This window comes from Artibeus jamaicensis, unplaced genomic scaffold, assembly GCF_021234435.1.
Source record: "Artibeus jamaicensis isolate MK-2021 breed Jamaican fruit bat unplaced genomic scaffold, CSHL_Jam_final contig_415, whole genome shotgun sequence".
In the NCBI taxonomy this organism is placed as follows: Eukaryota; Metazoa; Chordata; class Mammalia; order Chiroptera; family Phyllostomidae; genus Artibeus; species Artibeus jamaicensis.
In genome coordinates this window covers 9,285,848-9,293,081 of record NW_026521823.1, presented here as the reverse complement: position 1 = coordinate 9,293,081, position 7,234 = coordinate 9,285,848, and the positions used below count along the sequence as shown (strand labels likewise).

At 34.1% G+C, this 7,234-nt stretch overlaps 1 non-coding gene across 1 annotated transcript; it reads left to right on the top strand.

The window, feature by feature from the left end:
* The first annotated feature begins 5,476 nt into the window (after positions 1 to 5,476).
* LOC119037414 (U8 small nucleolar RNA) lies at positions 5,477 to 5,612 on the top strand. The gene has a single exon (XR_005080192.2). It is a non-coding gene; the product is annotated as a U8 small nucleolar RNA (small nucleolar RNA).
* The last annotated feature ends 1,622 nt before the right edge of the window (positions 5,613 to 7,234 follow it).

The following is a 7,234-nucleotide window of genomic DNA, read 5'->3' as shown; positions in this document are numbered from 1 at the left end:
TTTTGGGGGTCATTATGGTTCCATATAAATTTTTTAAATGTTTGTCTATATCTGTGACATATGCCACTGATATTTTAATAGGGACTATAAATTGCTTTGGGTAGTATGAACATTTTGATGATGTTAATTATTCCAATTCAAGAACATGGCATATGCTTCTATTTGTGTCTTCCTTCATTTTCTTTTAACAAACACTTCTTTGTCTCCTGATTTCATTATACATAATCCAGAATGCTTTCTTACAGGTAGGTCCAGAGAGGACTTATAAGATATGAATTTAAAAAGATATCTGTCATTATTTGAGAAATTATTAACAACCATATTATATCACTTAGTATTTCTTGATTATATGTCTTACTAAATAACAAGCACCAGAATTTCAGGGTTTTGTTCTGAAGTTATGTTTTTGTTTCTTCCCTCATAGATAATATAGTGAGAGAAAAGGTTGAGAAATGTACATATGAATGATGATACTACATGTAATGTAGCTCATTACATTACACTACATTACACTACATTACATTACATGTATCTCTGATGTAATGAAGAAAACTAAAAATTAAAGACTAAACTAATTTTATATAAATTTTTACAATTCTTTTTATGTTAAGAGAAATGTTGGTAATGATTTTATTCATGGCCTAGCATACCAATATTTGAAAAAATAATATGAAAGTGAGAAAAAGAAAGATTACATTAAGAGATTTTCTGATGCACTTTGAAGGTGAAAACATTGATTAAAGTAGCTAGAAAAATAGTTATTTATAATTTTATAAAGTATGTACATTTAAATTTTTCTTATCTTTTGGGAAATGTTAATCTAACATGACAATGTTTTGAATTTTTTTTTCACATTTTGTTTTAGGGACAAGGCCAGCTGCATCATTTGTGGGGCTCAATGCCAAATGAAAATGTGAAGCAATGGCAGGGCAGACTAGTCACTCTTCTCTTCTCATTGACCCCTGCCCTGATCCTTCCATTTTATTCTTTATGAGGAATATTTTTAGCATGCTAATTTGAAATGGATGTAATTTCTTTTACAACTTCCTACTTTCAGATTTAAAATTTGTCCTTCCTACTTGTAAGGAACAAAACTCACCTCTAAATTCAAACAAATTATGCATACATTAAATCAATTTTGTTTTCCACTGGTACCTTATTATTTTATAACATCATCCTTTTATCAGCATTCATGTTACCATTTTCAGGGAAAACCCAAGCTCTCTTATTTTTCTAGATTCAAGAAAGTCCAAGAGATCTATTGGACTTTCATTTTAAATCATGATACCTGTAAAGCATGATAAAAGCAAACAGGATTCTTGAAACATAACTCAAAATTGTAAGTAGATGCAAAGACTCACATATAGATAAGAACTTTTCCCTTGACAAAATTTCTTCCCAGTTGGGCCTACTCCTAAAAAATTGGCAAAGTATTCAATAAAGCATGTCAGGATATATAGAAGTAACACACTTCAAAATTAACATATATCTTCAAATCAAAGATTTTTTTATGAAAGTATCATCAGTGTATCATCTCTTTAGAAGATTTTGCCACCTTTTGAACTACTATAATACTAATTAATTAATGAACATTCCAAATATTAGAAGAACCTAACTTTTAGGCAACTGTGTATCATTCTGAAATGCCTTGGATCATCACATAAAAAAAATTTCAGGCTACATAAATTTTATGTACCATAGAGGGCAATTTTCCATCCCTATAAGTAATGAATGAACTAGGAAATGAACTACAATAACAAAAGCAGATATTTTAAAATGTATTCCTCCAGATTCCATCCCTTAAGATGCTTAGAGGACACAGTAGAATCTGAGGAAAATGTATTCTTTAACATAAAAGGTAAATAAGATAATAATATAAGCTAAGCAGAAGTTAGAAAAAACATGTGACTCAGGAAGCAGCATCACACTGGATTTAGAGTTGGAAAGATATGGATTCCAAAACTGGCCTGACATCACTATGTGGCTTGAGGACTTAAAATAGAATTAAGAATTTAAATTTCTCCCTGTGGGAAACAAACATAATAATGTTTCAGTGAAAAATTTTGAGGATTAAATGATATAACTTATGCCAATTTTTAGGCACAGAGTAATTTCTAAATATACAGTTATTGTTATCTTATATTCTAAGCTTTAATTGGACAAGAAATAAATGTCTTTTTTATGGCTCTGTCTCCAGATTCTAGGAGAATTCCTGGAACATATCATGTGCACAATAAATATTTGATGAATAGGTTAATAAACACATCTGGCAAACACAAAAAATTGAAAAGAAAGGATGAAAATTTAAAAAGGCTACACTTCTCAACACACGTCAGTATGTCTTCTCACATTTAAAGTAAAGCCTTTCCAATGAACTGAACAGAAAGTTTTGCCTCAGTTTTCTATATTGCTTTAATATAATATGAATTAGTGTACATACATTCATTTATGGGAAATACACATGGACTCTGACATTCCACTGAAAATGGTAGATGTTTAGACACTGTGTAATAGTTAAAAATAATATTAAATTTTGATTCTCAGGAACTTAATGATTTATCTTTGACCAATTTGAAATTTGTTTTCTTTATATAACTTTTAAAACATATGATAATTCCTTAAATTATCATTTTTCCTTATTTATTACACAACTACTTTTCTTTACATAGGAATCCGCTATGTCTATATTATTAAAAATAATTCCTTATTAATATGGTTATTACATTGTTTCTGCACACTTATTGTCCCCTGTACCAATGATATGCGTTACTCACTTTTATATCCTTTTCACTTTGGGAACTCTTAAATGACACAGTACATGGTTATCAACTGAATATACAGATATAGTGTTTTAAGTTAAAGAAACTTTAAAATTGGTAGGAGAATTGTGCAATGGTAGATTAGAAAGTTTGGAACAACTAAAAAATCATGAGAAATAATTTAAGTGTGCCTGTAAACATTTGAGAGATAAGAAGGAAATATAAAAGCTAAATAACTGTGACAGAACTCAGGAGAAGAGGAAACCCAGAGAATTAAGTTGAGCATTTGGGTTCCTTTCTTCCATCAATTGAGTTTCCTGGTGACATTGTAGAAAGCGATAAATGAGACAATTAACACTGAGCAATGCTTTTGAAAGCTTCACAGAACAAAGAGACGAGCTTGGTATCCAGTGACTAACAGGAGGAGTTGATAAACTATCCCTAGTTTTGTATGGACACCCAAAAAGCAAAGCCATACTGGGGGGAACCAAAGAGGGGTTCCCTCCATAGGGGTGTCCAACCTATGGTCCACAGGCCACATGCAGCCCAGGATGGCTGCAAATGTGGCCCAACACAAAACTGTAAATTTACTTAAAAAACATTATGAGATTTTTTTCATGATTACATGTGGCAATGTATTTAATGTATAGCCCAAGACAACTATTCTTCTTCCAGTATGGCACAGAGACATCAAAAGGTTGGGCATCTGCAAGGACTTCAAGCCAGGTTTTAATCATTTCCTTTCCCAAAACTGAATAAAGAAGGAATGTAAGTACCACCAGCAACTTGCAGGAGGAAATACCTATGCTCTCTGAAGGAGATAACTTCATCCAGACTAAACTATTTCTGTAACTTTTTAAGTATGATAACACCACTCATCAAAAATAATAAGAAAGGACTCCCACCAAGATGGAGGCATAGGTGGGAATACTGTGTCTTCTCACACAACCAAGTTTAAAAACAACAATGTTTTAGCAATAAAAACCCAGCCAAACCACAGAAAATTGAACTATATGGAAATCTGGCCACAACAAACCCTTCAGCCAAACCGGTAAGAGGGGCAGAGCCAGCAATGGAGTGGGGTTGGGCAGAAAAGATCCACCAGACCCGGGGCACACGACCCAGGTGCACAGGCAGCCGTAGGAGGACCCCAGGTGTGGAGTAGCAGCAGGTGGACCCACTGAGGGCTGACAATGGTCACACATTTGAGCGCAGATAAACCGGCAAAGGAGCGAGCAGTGAGACCAGACCATACAGGCCCCAGCAGTGGGAAGCAGCAGAGGGGACGGCTATTGTCCTTCTCTGACCCCACCCCCACATACAGCATTACAAACCAGCAACCTGGGAAGCCCCACCCTGGTGAACACCTAAGGCTGTGCTCCTCATACTTAACCGGAGCAAACAGAGCAAAACATTATGGCTCAAGGAGAACTCAAAGCCCCAGAGCCAATAACTCTAAGTAACCAAGAAATAGGCAAACTTTCAGATGCATAGTTCAAAACACTGGTGATCAGGATGCTCACAGAACTGGTTGATTTTAGTCACAAATTGGAGGAACATATGAAGGCTAAACTAACTGAAATGAAGGGAAGTGCACAGGAAACCGATAGTGATGAAAAGGAAACTGGGACTCATATCAAGGGAGTGGACCAGAAGGAAGAAAGAAACAACCAAACAGAAAAGGATGAAGAAATAAGAATTCAAAAAAATGAGGAGGCTTAGGAACCTCCAGGACATCTTTAAATGCTCCAACATCCAAATTATAGGGGTACCAGAAAGGGAAGAGGAACAGCCACAAGTGGAAACCTTATTGGAACAAATAATAAAAGAGAACTTCCCCAATCTGGCAAAAAAAATAGACTTCCAGGAAGTCCAGGAAGCTCAGAGAGTCCCAAAGAAGTTGGACCCAAGAAGGAACACACCAAGGCACATCATAATTACATTAGCCAAGATTAAAATGAAGGAGAGAATCCTAGAAGCAGCAAGAGATAAGGGGACAGTCACCTACAAAGGAGTTCCCATCAGACTGTCAGCTGATTTCTCAAAAGAGACCTTACAGGCAAAAAGGGGGTGGAAAGAAATATTCCAAGTCATGAAATCCAAAGACCTACATTCAAGATTGCTCTATCCAGCAAAGCTTTCATTTAGAATGGAAGGGCAGATAAAGTGCTTGTCAGATAAGATCAAATTCAAGGAGTTCATCATCACCAAACCCTTATTATATGAAATGTTAAAGGGACTTATCCAAGAAAAAGAAGATAAAAAAGATGAACAGGGAAAGGACAGCAAACTCACAGTTATTAAGAACCACACCTAAAACAAAAGCAAACTAAGAGGACAGCTAGATCAGAAGCGAACCATAGAAATGGAGATCACATGGAGGGTTAGCAACGGGGGGGTGGGAGAAGGAGAAGGGGGGGAGAAGGTACTGAAAATAAGTAGCATAGACAGTAGATAGAAAATAGACAGGGGGGAGGGTAAGAATAGTAGGGGAAATATAGAATCTAAAGAACTTGAGTCACGTGGTCATAAACTAAAAGGGGGAATGGTGGGGGAGGGGATGTGCAGGGTGGAGAGGAATGAAGGGGGGGAAGAACAACTGTAATGGCATAATCAATAAAGTATACTTAAAAATAATAAGAAGAATGGGGTACATATGAAGAAAAGGCAATGTGAACTAGCCCACATGACACAATATTTTTGAAATGCACGCACAATTGTCAAGTAGGATAATCCTTATATGTTCTTCCCTTTGGAGGGCAGATGGGAGCATGATGACTGGAGGGAGCATGACTCGTGATTAGTGTCTCTGTACAGTCAGGACTGGCAATGCTCTGACTACAAAAACCAAACGAACCAAAAACACACACTTATGCTCACAAGGATTCTAGACACTGGAGTTCTCAAACCTAAATTTAAAATAAGTATACTTAATATGTTCAAAGAAATTAAATAGAATACTTAAAAGGTCAGCATAGAATTAGAAAATACTTTAAAAACAAATGAAATACATAAACATAAGATAAGTGAAAATTAAGTATTCAATGTAGGGACTTTGGAGAGAAGACACAGTTTAGGGGGGGTCTTATGGAGCTAGAAAAATAAATACAAATAAAAATATCAAGAATAAAGTATATAAGGACAAAATAATGAAGATAATGAAGACAAGATAAAGCTCTCTGTCTCTCTCTCTGTCTCTCTCTGTCTCTCTCTGTCTCTCTCTGTCTCTCTCTCTCTCTCGCTCTCTCTCTCTCTCTATATATATATATAAAGTTCCATAAATATGTAATTGGAATTCCCACCAAAAAAAAAAAGATGAGATAAAATATACAGAAATAACCTTGGAGAGACAATATATATATATTAAGGAATCCTAAGGAAAATAAACACTTTGTCTATATACATCACAACAGAACTCCTGAAGTTAAACAAATAGAAACTTCTTAAAAACAGCATGCAAAATAGTTAGCTTCAAAGGTGCTGAAGTGGACCTAAGTACCATTTCTCAAAACAAACAACAGCAACATAAAACAGTACAATGGTGGATTAAATTTTTGAAAGAAAATAAACTCCAATAAGCAGTGATAAAAAATAAATAGAATTCTTAAAAGAAATTATAATCAAGTTGGAGGGAAACAGAAAATGAAGCTATTTGACCAAGTAAATAAAATAGTGAAATTAAATATTTAACACCAAATAAAATAATATAAAACTTAAATATAAATGTACTAATAATCAAGTTAAAACACAAGTATTGTAGCTGTGATTTATTCAGCTTATCAAAATTGCACTTAAAAATAACCATTTATAAGAGTTAAAAGGAAAGGATGATAAAGCTACACAATGCAAATAGTATCAAGTACAAGTTTGCAATAATTATAAGGAAAAATGCATTAGAAGAGATGCCATACCATAATGACATGTTATCTATTATGTGCTGAAAGATTTTTACATGTGTTGCTGAATAACTGAGAAGAAAAATAAATAGGACATGGAAGATTTGAAAAACATTAAAAAAATTAACCCAATGCCCATTTATAGAAGACTACACTCATCAACTGTGAATACACATTGTTGTCTAGTGCAAATAGACTGTATAACAGAATTGATCACATTCTAGGCCAGAAAACAATCTCAGCATGTTTTCAAATGTAAAACATGATGTTTTCTGACCAAATGGGAATTGAACTATAATTCAATAAAAAGACACTCCAGGCAAACTACTTTATGTTTCAAAATGAAGCTATGAATGTTTTTGAAAAAAATACAATCAGAATTAGATATCATTTTATAATAAATGTTTTTAAAACTGCTTATTAAAATTTGTGCTTGATTTCTGCTTTGAGCCAATCATGATTAACTTTGATAGAATTTACCTGTCCTCTAAACAATGAAGAAATTGGATTTTTCACAAACTTGGCAAGGTTATTCATTGTGGAAATGATATTGTTTTTAATGTATTGTACTGAGATACT